Below are 18013 nucleotides of genomic sequence, written 5' to 3' on the forward strand. Positions count from 1 at the left end.
GCATTGGAAGGGAAAAAAATAATAGCTCATATTAAATTTTTATGTTATAAAACGCTTTTCTCACACATTCACATTCTTTTATTTACTTTTCACAGCAACACTAAGAGGTGAGCCATATGCCCAAATAGTGGATGAAGAAACTGATACTGAAAATGGTTAAAAGTCCAAGGTCACTTATTTAAAAAAAGGAGCAAAACCTGAATCTGAGTCCCCTATTCGCAATCCAAGTCCAAAGCTCTTTTCGTTTATTTAACTCTTAGGGGGAAGCCTACATTTAATTTATTTGGCAAAATTCTATTCAGGAAAGATTTGTTTATTCAGTCTCTACTACAGAGTTTACTGTTGAAATATAAAGACGTAGCTTGGGCCCTTCCCCGAAGCCATGGAAGAATTCTTCAGGATCTACTGGTTCATTTTTTGGCAATCCCCCTACAGCCTTACAACATGGCTCTTCCAGGACCAGGCTCGGGCGTTCCTGGGTCTCCGGGAGCCAGGGTTGCGCTGCCAGCATCAGGCAGTAGGGGGAGCACGTGTGCAAGAGGAGGGGAGCCGCTGGGACTCGGGCAGGAAATGTCTGAGACCGTGTCCTTAACGGGGCTGGGTTGGAAAAGTGGTGGTTTTTTTTTTTTTTTTTTTCTCCTTCTGCTGAGCGAATGCTTAGAACTCCAGGCTTCTCTGCAAAGATTTGTGCTTACTGACTTATAGGGAAGGGAAGGCCAGCCGCAGGGAGTTGCAGAATGAAGTCACCTCTATGCCCACTGGGTGAAAGGAACTTCAAGCTTCCCCATTGCTACCGAGGAGGAGCCCCAGCTCCGGGCCTCAGCAGGTCCCAGAAGGCCTGAGAGCTTTGCTTCTAAGTGGAGGGAGAAGACCCAGAGAGGCCCAGACGGTGAGCTACTCTGGGTCCGAGACGTGCCTGAGAGAGCAGGGCTTTGTACAGTTGGTAGCGAGAGAGAATGTACCCTGCAGGAGAGAGGCGCGGCTTTCTCTCTGTTTCGCTGCCTTCCGGAACACAGCAGGTGACGCTGGGCCTTCAGGTGCCTTCAGAGCGGCGTCCACGTTGACAGAGCCTAGTAACTTAAGGTTCGTTCTGACAACGGCTTTGAAGTCAGATGGAAAAGGAGCACTACCTTTGGCACTGCATGGCCCCAAGCCCAGACTGAGATGGGGAGGAGCAGTGAGGCAGGCACTAGTTCTGGAAAATCAGTGCTGACAGGTCATTTTTACTCTGGGGTGTAGCATTCTCTCATTTTTTTCCCCCTTTCTTGACCAAAAATGTAACTTCTTACCCCAGGAAAGCAAAGCTGCAGCAGGGGAGAGATGCCCTCGGGGCTGGCTGGCAACAATTTCCTTCCTAGTAAAAGAGAGAAGCAAAAAATTGCCATTTGCTTATACTTTGGACTTGTATATGGAAGTTCAGTTATATTCGCTAGTTAATGGTGCTCATTTACAGAAAGCATTGTTTTGGTCTTGGTTCCAAATACATGTGAAATTTCACTCTAAAACACATACTCCTGTAAATTTTTGTTTTAATTTTTGCTTAAAATGCTGACTTCTCAAGTTATTTTTCTGCACCAGTAGAAAAGACTTAACCAAAGTTTCCTGTAAAATTAATACTTCTGCCATCATGCTATTCCAGAAACACCTCCATGTACTTTGAATGTGTCTAAAAGATGTAATCAGGAGAGTCAGAATGGAAAGGTCAAAAGGACGACTTAATGGCAATCATGTTCTTTGTATTTTCATTTGTCTCAGGGTTTCCCCTAATATAGAGTGATTCTTGTGTATCCCCAGTATGAAATGGTACCTGTTGGCATGTTATATGTTGAGTTTGCATGTTATAAGGAACTTAAATAACCTGGAATATTTCTCATTTCTTATGGCCCATCAAAAAATTTTACTTTACATTTGCTGGTACTCTAGTGTGCATAATTCATGATTTATTCACTCAACATGGAGTTCCCTCTATGGGCTAGGCATAGGAAACAAAGGTGAAGACCCACCCTTAAATAACTCAGCCTGGTTGTGTGTGGATTTAGATGTGTAAGTGACAGGAAGAGTGTGCCGAGAGCATTGAGGAAGAAAGGTTTAATTCCATCTGGATGAGTCGATATTTGCTGGGGTCCTGAGCCCAGGCACTGAATTCTGACTTCACTGCTTTCTAGTCATCTGACTGGGGCAAGTTTCTGAACCTATCTGAGCCCCAGTTTCAACACCTATACTACATAGGAAGAATAATGGGACCCACATCATGGATTTTTTTTTTTCCCCGTGGTGATTCAATAGAATGCATTATAGCAACCACTCTATGTGTGTGGGTGGTGATGATGATGATGATGCTGGGGGAGGTGGAGTGAGGATGAAGGCAAAGAGATGGAGAAGGCGTCACAGAGATTATAGGGTCAGGAATTCAGTGGGTAAAGGAGGAAGATGTGGAAGAGTGAAGAACATTCCAGCTGGGGCCCCGTGCTGTGTTTTAACAAGCCCCCAGGTGATTCTGAGGCACAGTGAAGTTCAAGAACCATTGAGCCGTGGTAAGCTGAGGATTTTTTTTTTCCCCTTCTAGCTGTGAATTTTAAGTAAGGGAATGCTATGCTTGGATTTTCACTTTTGGAGAGAATGCACTGGTGGCTGTAGGAAGGATGGAGTAGAGATCGGGAGGCAGGAGGCAGGGACAGGAGTCCAAGTGAGCAATGACAGGGCCTCAAGCCTGGGTGACAATGGTGGGGATGCGCAGAAAGAGAAAGATGTATGGTAAAAGACAGCGGTAACAGAGGTACTGGCAGAGGGGGCACCTAGCAGACGTTAAAGTGTAGAATCGACCAGATTTAGTCTTTGGATTTAGAGATGGGGAGAGAAGGAGGCAGGGTGAGTCCAGGGGTAATGAACACAGGGTTGTTCACACCAGTGACTAAATGGTGCCTCTGCCGTCTTGCTGAGACCGCTCATCTACCCCTCCCTCTCCCTCCTCCATCGCTGCCAAGGTGACTGACAGCGCAGATCGGCATCCTTGCAGGAGGTCTGGTTCTCCTCTGGAATGCACTGCTCTCTCCAACCACAGCCATCACCTCCCCCACGGCCCCCCACGGCCAAAGGAGTCATTCCGCCAGCCAGTGGTTACCGCCACACAGGCTGATGAGTCACCTTCCCACAGCAGCTGGTGGCCAACGTCCTTCTCGTGTCCACAGTTGGGGTACACTTCCAGGACCTGCCCTTTGCCACCCAAAAACATCTTGACCCAACCTTCGGCGCAGGTTGCCTTGAAAGGGCCAACCACCCACACACCTCCAGAACTGGAGTGCCTCTAGTTCAGAATTGTCCTCAGCTCACTGCTCCGTCTGCGTTTTCACAGAGATGATTAACTCACTGCTTTATTACTGCCACATCTAAGGTGGAAAGGCTGTGAAAGGGAAGGCAGCAGTGGATCCTGTTCAGAGTGAAAGGCCTTTCTTTTAAGGCGGTGTTTCTCCAAGCGTAGTCTGTGAGCCCTGCCCGGCATCGAGAGCACTTGCAGTTTGGGGGGAAATGCAGATTCCTGAGTCCTACCATAGCCCTGTTGAGTCCCTGGGGGTGGGTAGGCTGGAGTTAGAAACGAGGGAATTTATATTGTTAATAAGCATCCCTCATGAGTCTTCAATTACCTGAAAAGTGATAGCGATGGCAGGGGAATTCCTTTTGTAGTATTTCTGTCCCACCATGCAGCTGGGATGACCTAACAGTCCTGTGGATCTTTCCAGTTTCCTTGGAGGAAGGCAGGGCCTCTGGTCCAGGGGAGGAACGCTATTCCAGAGTGACCAGCTCAGCAGCTCTTGCCATTCTGTTCATTCCCTTAAGGCACTGGGGACAGCACGCACATGAAACAAGTCCAACATACCTGTTTAAAAAGACAAATGCAGGGACTTCCCTGATGGGCCAGTGGTTAAGAATCTGTCTGCCAGTGAAGGGACAGAGGTTTGATCTGAGCTAGTGCTAGTGGTAAAGAACCCGCCTGCCATTGCAGGAGATGTAAGAGATGCAGCTTCAATCCCTGGGTCAGGAAGATCCCCCGGAGGAGGATATAGCGACCCGCTCCAGTACTCTTGCCTGGAGAATCCCATGAACAGCGGAGCCTGGCAGGCTATGGTCCATGGGGTCACAGAGAGTCAGACCCAACTGGGGCGACTTAGCACCCAGAGCCAAGATCCCATATGCTAGGGAGCAACTGAACACACGTGCTGCAACTACTGAAGCCCTTGCGCGCTAGAGCCCGTGCCCGGCAAGAAGAGCGTAGCCCTGGCTTGCCACAACTAGAGAAAGGCCTTGGGCAGCCACAAAGACCCAGTGCAGTCAAGAATAGATAGATTTTTAAAAGACAAAAGCATTCTCATATTCAAAACGATAGTGATAGCTTCCATCGCAGTGTTCTTTCAAAAGACAAATCTCATGTGCTGCCAAACTCCAAATAGTAGTCTTGACTTACCACCCCTAAAACATTTCTCTACATCATTTTACTTGTTTGGAGTAATGAATTTCTCCTAAGTGAAGTCCTCTCTCACCTTTCCTCTTATTCCCCATGACTGACCAGAGTCAGCCAAGCAATCTGTGCCGTTGGACCTGAGTTGGATGCGGACCCCGGCACTTAGGAGCACCCGATGATGTCACAGGAAGGCACCATTGTCCACGTGCTTTGAACTCGGAGGAACACTGATGCCCGATAGGCATGCCTGCATGTTGAGTTGCTTCAGTCATGTCTGACTCTGTGACCGCATGAACTGTAGCCTTCAGGCTCTGCTATTCATGGGATTCTCCAGGCAAGGATACTGGAGTGGGTTGCTATGCCCTCCTCCAGGGGACCTTTCCAACCCAGAGATAGAATCGACATCAGGTGAGTTCTTTACCACTAGCGCCACCTGGGAAGCCTGCCCAATAGGCATGTAGGTTCAAAAAGGACTCCAAAAGAGAAATTAGTTAGAAGGCTCTGGATAATTGGGTTTGGTTTCCTTGCTCAGCAAGTGTTCATTGAGTTAAGGGCTGAGGGGATAGAGGGTGCCACAGGCATGAGCCACACCCTTGTAGAGCATAAGGTAAGGCTGGCAAGATGAGACACGCACTTTGAAATTCAATACCAATCTGAGGCAGTAAATGTTAACGAGTGGTTGGACATCAAATGCTGGCACCGTCCAGGAAAAAGGGAGAGAGATTGCCCTGGGCTGAAAGTCAAGGAGGACTTAAAGGTGCCTGGAAAATCTGTGCAAGATAAGGAGAGACGGAAAGAACCAATGGAGCTGCCTGTAGAGAGCAGGGAGCACAGCGTGTAGAGAGCAGGGAGCACAGCGTGGGGGAAAGAGTCCTTGCTGCAGACAGTTAGTCAAATGGCTCTGGAGGAAGCCTGTGGCTGTGGTTGGGAATGGTGAGATGAAGCTCAGGTTTCACATCTAAACATTTACCGAATACTTATCCCGTGTCAGGCATGATGTTCAAAACTTGACATTTTGTTTAAGTCTCACAGCAACACGAAGGAGCTGGTAACATCCCATGATCCATTTTGACGTGAAGAGACTGGCGCTCAGAGAGGTTTGAAACTAGCCCAAAGTCACAGAGCAAGTGGTTGGAGGCACCAGGGCACAGACTCGGGTCTACCAGCGTCCAGCGTTTGTGTGGTTCATGGGGGTACTTTCTGTCCTTTCCCCCTTTTCCAGGTCACAGTGCTGCTTGCAGAGAGGACGAGCAGTGGGGATAAAGTGAGGCCAGGAGGCTGAGTGCTCCCTTCTGGCTGGTGGCCTATAGCCTCTGCCTGGTAAAGACTATTTCTTGTCCTACCCTCATAGCTGTGGGAGTGGTGCCAAGGTCATGGAGGGGTAGACCAGTACTCCCTCTTTGGCCCTCTTGACCCATCTGCTTCATGTCTGTACTTTTGAGAACTTTGATATGTATTTCCTAAAAATCAGAAAAAATAACAATAAGATCTCTCCTAATCATTCTGCATACTCTGTAGCCCTAGTTAGATTGTAGTGTAATGGTACCTGAAGACTCTCTGAGAATGGACTTTTTTTCAAAAGTTAGGTCATTACTCTTTTGTAATGAATCCCAAGGCAGGCACTTAAGGGCTGTCTGATGGCACCCTCAAACTTTACAGGGACCCAGTCTTCTTTGTTCTTGCTCTTCCACAGTTACTGCACTGCCTGCTGGACTAAGAAGGCTGCTCGAGCTCTAGCCATCACTTCCACATTCTGATGAGCAAGAAAAGAAGAAGATGTGAAGGATTTCTTTTTCAGTTTAAGGACATTTCCTAAAAGTTGACCACCATGTCTCCATGTGTAAATCGTTGGTTAGCACTGAGTCAAATGGAATTACTAACTGCAGGGACACTCAGAGATGTAATTTTTACTCCAGATGGCCATGAATCCAGGTAAGACTTCATTGCTAGAAAAAAGGAGGGGATAGATATTATAGGTGGACATGGAGCAGCCTCTACCACAATCCTGTTAACTTATTTGATCTTTATTATCACACAGTCTTGTGAAGTGGGTATGATTATCACCCTCATTTTATAGACGGGGAAATCAAGGCTCAGAGAGGTTAACTTGTCTGAGGCCTTTTTTTTTTTTTTTTTTTTAAGTTTTGGTTTGTTTTTTAAAAAAATATGGACCATTTTTAAAGTCTTTATTGAGTTTGTTACAATATTGCTTCTGTTTTATGGTTTTTGGCAGCAAGGCATGCTGCCATGGGATCTTAGCTCCCCAACCAGGGATCGAACCTGCACTTCCTTCACTGGAACCACTGGATCACCAGGGAAGTTCCTGTCTAAGGCTGTTAATTAAAGACTTGGGACTGATCAGCATTCACTGCCCCCAAGCCTGTACAGACATATGATTGTATGTTCACTTATGCCTACTCTACGTATGAGTGGTGTTTTTTCTCTTTATATTACCTAGCTAAGATGTAAGCATTCCCTTTATACCTTAATTTAACTAAGAAAGAGTTAACAGTTTTCAAAAGTGTAGCTAGGAAACCAAAGAGGAAAAGAAACCATAGGTAATGAAATGGCTGGGCACGGCAGGGCAGAGACGCACAAATTTGGTGTCCTGAGATAACTAACAGCCAGCTGAGGACTGGCAGGACCAGCACGGACGATGTGCAGGCTCAACTGAAAGGACACACAGGCCTCTGTGCCTTGCCTGGCCTTCAACCAGCTGTCATTGAACGTGCCTGAGGCATATTCATCAGCTAGATGTCCCTTCTAGCTTGACCAGGTATTTGGCTTTGATCTAATCTGGTATCTGGACCTTCCCCTCACTGCCATCTCTGCCCTGGCCCTGGTTCACCGAAAGTTGCTGTCTCTGCCTGTTTGTAAACCTGGCGTTCTAGTGGACCACCCCCAGCCATGTGTCCAGACCAAGGGGTAAACCTCTAGCTTGCAGCATATTAACCCAGCAAAGGTGATTCCACACCCTAATGAATGTCCAAGACACAATCAGAGCTGTTCACCCTCACAGGTGACCCAGACTTATTTCCCCAGGAGCTCTGTGCAGATGGTTCAGGTCCTCCACCTCCAGCCTGGGCAATGATTAATCCAAGAAAAGATAATCTCCGTCTGTGTAGTAGCAATGATCTCTACAAACGGCTGTTTCTCACACAGCCTGAGAACGCTTTGTTTCTGAATGATTCTGTCTCTCCTGTTTTTCTCTTTCTTTCTCCCTTCCTGCCTCTCTCCCATCTGCCTCCTTTTTCTTTCTCCTGTCTCCCTTCCTACCTGCTTCCCTCCCTCTCTCTCCCTTCCTTCCTTCTCTCTTCCTTTCTTTCCCTCCCTTCCCCCCTTTCTTCCTTCTGTTTTCCTTCCTTCCTCTTTCTTTCTCTTCCTCTTGTGTGCAGTGTGTGTGTGTGGTGTGGTGTGTGTGTGTGACTGTCAGAGAGCAAACACAGTGTCCGCTCACAATCCAGGTGGGACTGTGTGTTCCCTGCAATGCCCACCTGCTCTAAGAGAAGAACGCATGCTCAGAAAAGGCTTCCTGGAGGACATGGCCTTGGCCAGCCCCCAAATGGATGGCTGGAAACAAGAAAAGTCTTCTGGAAACAGCATGACTCGCTCTCGCACACTGCAGCCTGTCTTCCTGTGTTTAGGGTCACACTGTTTCACAAAGAAATCAATAGCTACTTCAAGGCTAGGAAAGCCATTCAAGAGGATAGCACACTATGGTTCTTTCAAACCAGCACTCCTGGTTAGCTAAGATTCATGGCTTATTTGAGAAACGAATGATTTAGGATCTTGGGCAGCTGGTTTTCTCTTTATAGATGTTGTAGGCTTTTGTGGGAAGGCAATGTTCTGGAATGAACTGAGTTCTTCCACATCCCCATCCAGGCCTTTGGGACTGGGGAAGCCTTCCATACTTAGACGCAAATACCTTTATCAGGCCCCACCCCACACAACCCTAAATGTGAAATAAGAAAGCACTGCGGACTTCCTCCTTCGCCTGTGTACACAGCCGTTACCCAGATTGGGTGTCTATCTCTCTGTTGTACTGAAAAGAATAGGTGCTTTGTTCTCCCCTCTGGCGTTGGAACGACTTTTATCCACAGTGACTTGCGAAGGCCCCGGACACTTCAGGACCACGTTCATTTTCAGGGTTTACATTAAAGTCTTGAATTCAACACTCAGAAGAGGTATCACTGATTATAGGAGCTGTCGAAATCCTTCTCTTTATGAAGTATGCCGTGAAACAAAAAACAAAACTAGTGTCTGCCTTGTAGCTGGGAAGAGCCCCAAATGTGTCACTCGCCAGCCAAATTTGGCTCCTTTCTGGAAGTTATGGTACATTCCGACATCCTATTAGTCAGGCTCTGAGACAACTTGCCAGGCTGATAGAAGAATGAATGACACGGATTTTCTTTTCTTATCATCCAGGTCAATTCACTACTCTTTATTTTAAAATAGCGATTTAAAAAGATGTTTTAAACCATAACTTCAAGATAAAACCTGACCACCACAAAGGGTTTCATGTTAGATCTGTGAAAGTTAAGTACTTCACTTCATCCATGAATAGTTTAAGCACTTTTTTCATTCAATATCACCTTATTAAGTATATCTCACGTAAACAGATTTATGATACATCCTATTGGGAATGATAAGATATACAAGACCTTGACTTTGGCCTTAGAAGCTAACAATCTGGTAATGGTAACGGCTGCTATCACTGAGCAGGCCATTTGTGCCAAGACCTTCAGCTAGCCTCACGGCAGCTGAATACCCCATCTTTGGTACCAGCTAATCAAGGCTGGAAGGAATTAGGTAGCTGTTAAAAGTGTAAGAGGGATTCCCAGGTGGTGATAGTGGTAAAGAACCCTCCTGCCAGTGCATGAAATGTAAGAGACACGGGTTCAATGCCTGGGTTGGGAAGATCAGAACCATAATTCAAATCCAGGTCTGGGTGACTCCAAAACTCATGATGTTCACTCTTCTCTCTCCCGACTCTCAATTTATCCAGGGAGTCTCATCCATTAGCGGCTTATCAGGAGACAGAAACCAAATCCCTTATTTGAAGATGTTCACAGGTAAGTGAAAGATGAAAAGGGAAGTCTTCAGATACCATGGAAGTGGTCACTGCAGGAAGTAGCTACCGCCCCCGGGGCTGAGGAAACAGAGGGAAGAGGTTACATTATTAAAACTTAGCAATCACGAGGGCAGGCCCCATGGAACTGAAACTTGGACCTCTGAAGAGTGGATGCTACTTGCTGGGGCTGGCGTCTCTGAGCTCCCAGGACTGTGGGACCCAGACTCGGTGAAGCCTGCTGCCGGCTGTGGTCCTGGCGGCCCACTCCACAAAGCGGATTCTAAGTGTTGGGGAAGCTGAAAACTGGATTCAGTGACTGCTCTGGGAAGGAACTGTCACTGCTGGAGTGAAGAAGCGTGGCTGGGGTGACACTCCCAGGACCAGGAGGCAGACAAGACAAAGCGAGCCTCTTCCTCTTTCAGCCTTGCAGCTCTGATGGCAGAAACTAGCGCAGAGCCCGCTGGCGGAGCGGAGCTGCAGTCAGCAGGAACCCAGCTGCAGAGCAGAGAAGGGGGGCTTCACACTGAAAGTCAGCCACTTCATAACTGGCCCGGGAGGTAGTGTATGGATGTAAGAAGACATCACTCTAGGTACCATGTGATCATGTCTCTGATGACTCTATTGCACATTGTAAATCCTATAGAACTGAGAAGAGAGTTAATGGTTATGTGCAAGTCGTTGCTATCCTTGAGGGTAGGGACCATACCCTCTTTATGCCTCCCTCTTTATATGCTCCACAGCTTTCTGGCAATAAAATGATGCCCAGCAAGAGCTGGTGAAATAAAAGAATAATTCTATTGTAATGAACCATCATAAGCCTATATGTATTTCGGTGCTGGAATTTCAAGGGCCAGTTCTGAACCCTGGGGAGGAGGGTTGGGGGGGATTCTTATCTTGTGCTGTGCCGTGCTTAATTGCTCAGTCGTGTCTGACTCTTTGCGGCCATGTGGACTTTAACCCACCAGGCTCCTCTGTCCATGGGATTCTCCAGGCAAGGATACTGGAGTAGGTTGCCATGCCCTCCTCCAGGGGGTCTTCCCAAGCCAAGGATCAAATCCAGATCTGCAAGCAGATTCTTTACCATTTGAGCCATCAGGGAAGCCCAAGAATACTGGACTGGGTAGTCTAGCCCTTCTCCAGGGGATCTTCCCGACCCAGAAATCGAACCGGGGTCTCCTGCATTGCAGGCAAATTCTTTACCAGCTGAGCTACCAGGGAAGCCCCAACCTCCAAATCATGGAGGATAAAGGAATCTCACTCTTGGTGAGAGCGGATTATAGTGGTCCTTGCTAAGGGATGGCAGAGGAGATCCAGTTTGGCTATGGGGAGTGGTGCTCAGGCTAGCTTCTCTCAATGCTGTGTTTCTATTCAATGATGTTTGGCCCTGCCTGCGACCCCAGAACCATCTTTTTCTCTCTGGTTCCTGTCCCTCCCTTGTGTCTCACTATTATTAGTCTTTGGAACATGTATGTTTGCCTGAAGTCATGGACACACACTCTTGCATCATCATAGCACATGCTTAGAGACCTGGAGTAGAGGCAGAGTCAAGAGTGTGGACCCTGGAATTCCTTTCCTTAGTAACCACCATGGATGACACATAGACTCCTGAGAGCCCAACCCAGCACCCTGTGTCAGAACGCTGGGTGAAGACTTTGAGGTCCTTGTTTGACAACTATCTCATTTTACACATACAGAAACTGAGGCTCAGAGGTGGAGAGTAAACATCTTCCCCAAATTCTGCAGCTGGTTAGCCAGACCAGGGTTTCCACACAGTGCCCTGACTCTGCTTCTCTTTCTAGCACGTTTTTCAGTTGAATACAAATATTTCAGTGGAACTTACTCAATACAAGGTGCATTGTCAGAGTTCCAAGTTGATTTATATTAAATATTTTCTCTTGGAAACTATTTGGGCATTGAAGATTAGTTTCATCTTGAAGGTTTTATTTAGTATAACATAATAATACAACAGGAGGAAGGCATGGCAACCCACTCCAGTATTCTTGCCTGGAGAATCCCTTGGACAGAGGAGCCTGGTGAGCTATGGTCCATAGGGTCACAAAGAGTCGGACACAATTGAAGTGACTGAGCATGCATGCACTCAAAAATATAACATGGTATAATAATATTTTGTTCTTAATTGTTAAATAATGCACACATATAATTGTGCATTAGTTACAAAAGAAATAAACATATATAATCTAAATCCTTCAGAGCTAGGCTTTCCTAGTTAATATTTCCAACTGAGTGCAATATTAAACATAAGCTTATTAAGGATTTTTCTTTAAGGATTCAGAAGGCATCAACAACAAATTGCTACTGGGTGGAAATTCCATCGGTAACCCAAACTCGTTCCACTGTTTCATTCCATTTAGATCAGTGATCCTAACAGCTCCATGGCATCCGACATCAAGACAAGCAGAAATGACCGGAGGAGAGGAGGGTCAAGTCATCGGAAGTCTCTCAAGGCCCTGAGAACAGCTGGACAGGATCACAAACCCCCTGAGTGCCTGCCGCCCCCCTCCCCCGCCTCCACGCCCTGCAGTCCCTCAGACCACTCCCTAGCACATTTCTGACCTGGTCACGTTTAACTCTTGAATTGATCTTGCCATTGCCAGCACGGAACGTTCCATCCAGATCAACCCACAGCAGTTCATGGAAAAGCTGTGGACAAACAAGGCTGAATAAAGACATTTCCTCCTGTGCGTCTGGCAGGTTTTCTCGAGCCTTTTGCCAGGATTCATTTCCACCTTTTCTGGATGACTAGGGCTGGAGGATAATGTGGGATCAGGGACACAGGGAGCTTACCCAGTAAGAGATTAATTTTAGTTGCGCAAAGCTGTTTGAATGAAACTTCAGGTACATTGATGATACGTGTGGGCTCTGATCCAGTGTGTAAAGCCACAGGATGAAGTTTTAACCTAACATTAATGTTTAAATTCTCTTTTGGGACCTCTGTTATATGTAAGTCCAGCACCAATATGATAAAAGAGGAAAAAAGAATTATTCAGAGTTAAATATAAGATGACAATTGAGAAAAAGAAAACACATTTCTCACATACCCTCTGGTACCCTTTTCTTCCCATTAGCATTTTCCTTGCTGCAACTCCACAAAGACAAATAGATGGCTGGAGCTAAAACATTATTTGGTGGTGGTGGGAATACAGCGAGCAGGAGGGTATGGGGAGGGGGGTGAGGGATGGAGAGCTAAGTTTTCTCCTGATGATAAAAGTAGTAAAATCTTGCTGTTGAAATCTAAAAAGTACCAAAAAATGTAACAGGAGGTAAAAAATAAACTACCCATAATGTTATCATTTTGGTATTTCTTCTTCTAGGAGAGGCATATTCACACTGACTATGCCATTTTACATAGTCTTTTTTTTTTTTCTACACAAAGCATTTAAAATGTCCTATCTGAAAGCTGATATTTAAGTCTATTGTGTGGATACCTCATGTTTTTCTTCATTGTTCTTATCATCATCCTTACTTTTAAAAAAATGTTAAACTATTATGAAGAATTCTGAAATGAACATCTTTGTGCATCTGGTATTTTCTGTTAAGAAAGATTCCAAGGAGTGAGACTTCTGAACCAAAACCTATAGGCATTTCATAGGCTCTCTTTCTACTGCAAAATTTCTTTCCCAGCAGGGGATTCTAATCTCGGAGTTCCTCTTATATGGTGCATGAAAGTATCTTGGTGGCCTTGAGCATTATCTCTTTTTGTTTTAAAGAGCTGATATGATACAATAATAATTAAAAGTACATGGTTGCTGCATTTCTTTGTGTACATATTTGATTATTAGTAAGATTGAACATTTTAATTCAATCTATATTAACCATACGGGCAAGGATTGTGTCTATTTTGCTTATTTCTGAATCTCTAGTTCTGAGGAGAGTGTCTGACATATAGAAGGCACCCAATAAATACTTTACAAAATTAATTTTTAAATGATAAACTGCCCACTTATCTATTCAGAATAGTGTTTTTAATGATCAGATATTTGAAATGATAAAATCCAGTGTTGGAAAGTCTACAGTTTTATAACAGTTATAAAAAGTAGCAAGTTAACATTCCCACATGTGTGAATTAATTTATGTTTCTAATTTTGGAATATTTGTAGTCTTGAGGACAGAATCATGGAAAAGAAGTCACTAAAATGAGTTTGTATTATGGCTTAACTGTGTGATGGGTGACAAACAAGGACCTACCGTATAGCACAGGGACCCTCTGCTCCGTGTTAGCGGCAGCCTGGATGGAAGGGGAGTTTGGGGGAGAAGGGATGTGTATGGCTGAGTCCCTCTGCTGTTCATCTGAAACTGTCACAACATTGTCTGTTAATTGGCTATACCCCAATACAAAATATAAACTTAAAAAAAAGTTAACTCTGTGACTTTTAAGGTTTTAATGTCTCCTCCAAAAATCAAAGCAAAATTTTAAAAAGGCAACAAGTCTGTCTTTTTAATTTTATGGGACCATTGAGACGATATAATGGGATAATTATAGGTAATAATTCAAGGTAAAACTTTCGAAATGCAAAATGGCGCATTCAAATACAAGACCAACGTACTAGCATTTCACTCTCAGAGTTTCTGTTCCAGGTCTTACTTTCCTCATTTATAAAAAGGGGGGAGGGTTGGGATTAGTATAATACATAAGGTACAATAATAATGGTTGAATAAGCTATTTCCGAAGTTCTTATTTTGACTCTATGATTCTGAAATGTCTCATAGGTTGAATAAAAGTAAGAAACATGGTTATAAAAAATAAACCAGTGCTCAAATATTTGAAGTCAAATCTGATTACAAAGAATTAATTTAGAATAAAACTTTTCTTCAGATCATCCCCCCAAAAGAAAGTTTTAATATGATATACAGAGCTATTGATAGTATATACAAAGAAAATACCCCAAAAGAGAGAGGATAATTAAGATAATGAAGTCCTTAAGTAAGTGTTAGTCATTCAGTCGTGTCAGACTCTGTGACTCCATGAATTGTAGCCCACAAGGCTCCTCTGTCCGTGGGATTCTCCAGGAAAGAACACTGGAATGGGTTGCCATTCTGTTCTCAGGGGATCTTCCTGACCCAGGGATCAAACCCAGGTCTCCTGCATTGCAGGCAGATTTTACTGTCTGAGCCACAAGGGAAGCCTAATGAAGTCGTTATTTGTCCAATATCTGTTAGAGTAGCTCGCAAGTTAGAAACAATTCAAATTCTCACCAATAGGAGAATAGCTAAGCACACTAAGTTATCTTAACCTGATTGACTGCTCCTTAGTCAATGATGACAAATATATAATCTGTATCATTATGCAAAAATGTGTATAGAAAATAGAAAGAAGTGAAAAAATAGATCACAAAACAATCTACACACTCAGGTTCACATAACATGAAAACATGTTGAAAATATATTTTTAAAGAAGAAAGAACTTGCAATGAGGAAAGCAAACAGTATGTGATCATCAAGTTCTCTTTTTTTCCCCCAAATAAATTGACCCAGCTCTGTCACTTTTTTAAAGTCAAAAGCTTGCCATAAGTTTGAGGATAGCTCAACAGTCTTATCCTAAATCATGATGGCTATAAAATATCTGTAGTTGTATTACAAGCCAAAAGAGTTTCTCCACAAAAGACGCATCTTCTGTCCAGGCTTGTCCATTGCTTGACATTTCTTTTGACTAAATAATGATTAATGGGCTATATAAACAGCATGCCAGGTACTTGTATTTGGTTATGGATAGGGAAATTATTTATAGTTGCCTGAAGCCAGCATGGCTGTCTGGTATTTCTATGAGATTGTCTTCATCTTAGAAAGAAGAAAAAAAGTCTGCTTTGTAAGAAAAAGAAAAAAGAATAAAAAAAAAAAAAATCTGTGCAGGCAACTTTGTAGTCAATTTCTGGAAGGTGAATGAAGGGCTGAGGTCTTTGCAGGTAGCCTGGAAGATGAGGGAAAGAGAGACTGAAAATGTAAGATGAATATCTGAACTTTGTGGGAGGAACCTTCACAGAAACCACAAAAAGTTGGCTTTTGACTAAGTTCCCGAAAGAAAAAGTCAGTTTCCTGTTTGCTTGGGGTTATATTTTAATGTCCTTTTTGTTCTTATTTAGATAATTTTCAAGAACACATGGAAAAAGTCTTGGTCATACCCTCTTCTTCCCCAAAGAACTATGCAAATGAAATGGTACAGAAATCTCTTCAATCAATCAAGGACAACATTCCATTTGATGTCAAAACTGTCTCTGGAGATAATTTACAACCATGTACTGGTAAATAATGCTGAGCAGCATTTCACAAACTTTAGGACAGGAAGTAAAAATTCTTGAGACAATGAACAGGAGGGGGAAAAAACACAAAAATAAGCTAAACTCCGTTATCTAAGATTAAATCTGACCAGGTTAGTGATAGAGATGGTAGTGATAGAAACCCCTTCATCATCACAAACTTGTCCTGGGGAAGGGGCTTGTATAACTCAGTGAGCCACACCATGCAGGGCCACCCAGGACGGACGTGTCATAGTGAGGAGTTCTGACAAAATGTGGTCCCCTGGAGGAGGAGATGGTAAACCACTCCAGTATTCTTGCCACGAGAACCTCATGAACAGTACGAAAAGACAAAAAGATATGACACCAGAAGATGAGCCCTCCAAGTTGGAAGGTGTCCAATATGCCACTGGGGAAGAGCAGAGGGCAGCTACTAATAGCTCCAGAAAGGATGAAGCAGCTGGGCCAAAGCGGAAATGATGCTCAGTTGTGGATATGTCTGGTGGTGAAAGTAAAGTCCAATGCTGTAATGAATGATATTGCAGAGGAACCTGGAAGGTTAGGTCTGTGAATCAAGGTCTGACTCATTGGAAAAGACCCTGATGCTGGGAAAGACTGAAGGCAACAGGGGAAAGGGGTGGTAGAGTATGAGATGGTTAGATTAGCATCACTGACTCAGTGGACATGAATTTGAGCAAACGCTGAGAGATAGTGAAGGACAGAGGAGCCTGACGTGCTGCAGTCCAAGGGTTCGCAAAGAGTCAGACACGACGTAGCAGCTGAATGACAATAAAGTGATAGAAATAAGAGCCTAAAATGCTTTGAACACACTGGGTCAATAATTATACTTAATGCTTTACATGTATTATTTTATTTAATCCTAGGAACATTATAAGCTTGGAAGAATAAGGTAAATTGTTTAAAGTCCTCAGCTAGCAGGCACTAGAGCCAAGATATAAACACAAGTCTGTCTGATTTCCAGAAGCTTAGCTCTTAACCACTAGGATATGTTGCCTAATCTTGATGCTGTAAATGATAGGTTTTGGTCAAACTCAATGGCTTTTTTTCTATATAACTCATCTGCTCTTGCATTATTTTCTGTAGATTAGTAAATGGAGAAAGTCTGAGAAATAGGGAAATAGTTGTATGGTTTTACATGCAATAAATGTTTTATTATATGATCCTTTAGTAGAAATTGGGAAATAATACATGTCAGTTCTTAGTCCACAAGTAAACCTAAGCTCTGTGATTTATGCATCATTTTTATTTCCCTCAACCTTCTACAATTAATAAAACCATTGTAAACTGATCAAGAATAAAAGAGAAAGAATGCAAATTATGAATATCAGGAACTAAAGGGGGAATAGCAGTAGACAGCTTGTAGACATGAATAGAATAAAAGAGATGCTTTAGACACAATTCACAATAAATTAGATAATTTAGAACAAAAACTTTTTTCTTGAGATACAACTTTCCCAAACTGACACAAGAGAAAATAGAAAATCTGAATAGCTCTATTTCCATTAAAAAAGCTGAATTTTTCTCTAAAATCTTTACACAAAGAAAACTCCAGGGTCAGATTATTTTGCTACTGAACTTGGTCAATTTTCTAAGAAATAAATAATAAATAAATAAATAATTGATCTTAGATAAACTCTTTCCAAAAACTTGTTTTATGAAGCTAGCCTACCTTGAAACCTAAGCCAGATAAAGACATTAGAAATAAAATTATTGACCAATATCCATCATGAACATTCTAACAGAATGTTTATAAAGTTAATTCAGTAATATATAAAAAAAATAATACATTATGACTATATATAATTCTGGGTTCTCCAGAGAAACAGAACCAATGAGATATTTATAGATACATTGAATAAAAAGAGAAGATTTATCATAGGTAATGACGCACATGTTTATGGAGCATTTGCAAAACTTGCTTTGCCACCCCCTTCTTATCTTTAGCGCATGTCTTCTTGATAGTGGATCTCTTATTTTCTAGCATTGTTTGCAGTTTGAATCAGCTGATAATTTACCAAATCACCAAGTTCTGATTCCTTTTAATTTTCTTTTTAATAGTTTTTACTTCAGTTTATTTCTTTCCTCTCATAGTTCTCTACTAGCATCAAGAAGAATCCAAGTTTCACATTTACACTCTGCTTGGACAGCTCCTCTGGTAAAATAATACAATTTTATCATTTACAAGTTCCATTTTTCAGGTGAATGTCTATAGAA

At 43.3% G+C, this 18013-nt stretch overlaps 1 long non-coding RNA gene across 3 annotated transcripts; it reads left to right on the forward strand.

Annotated features, from left to right (window-relative positions):
- Positions 1-669: 669 nt before the first annotated feature.
- LOC133071772 (uncharacterized) lies at positions 670-13962 on the forward strand. 3 transcript variants are annotated; one of them, XR_009696524.1, is made up of 6 exons: positions 670-2534; positions 4565-4864; positions 5679-5776; positions 6150-6388; positions 9462-10117; positions 11900-13962. It is a non-coding gene; the product is annotated as an uncharacterized LOC133071772 (long non-coding RNA). The 3 variants fall into 3 exon arrangements; XR_009696525.1 differs by lacking the exon at positions 4565-4864 and having other exon boundaries at positions 670-889; XR_009696523.1 differs by lacking the exons at positions 670-2534; positions 4565-4864 and having other exon boundaries at positions 4906-5776.
- The last annotated feature ends 4051 nt before the right edge of the window (positions 13963-18013 follow it).

The sequence above is a fragment of the Dama dama genome, chromosome 17 (genome assembly GCF_033118175.1).
Source record: "Dama dama isolate Ldn47 chromosome 17, ASM3311817v1, whole genome shotgun sequence".
Taxonomy (NCBI): Eukaryota; Metazoa; Chordata; class Mammalia; order Artiodactyla; family Cervidae; genus Dama; species Dama dama.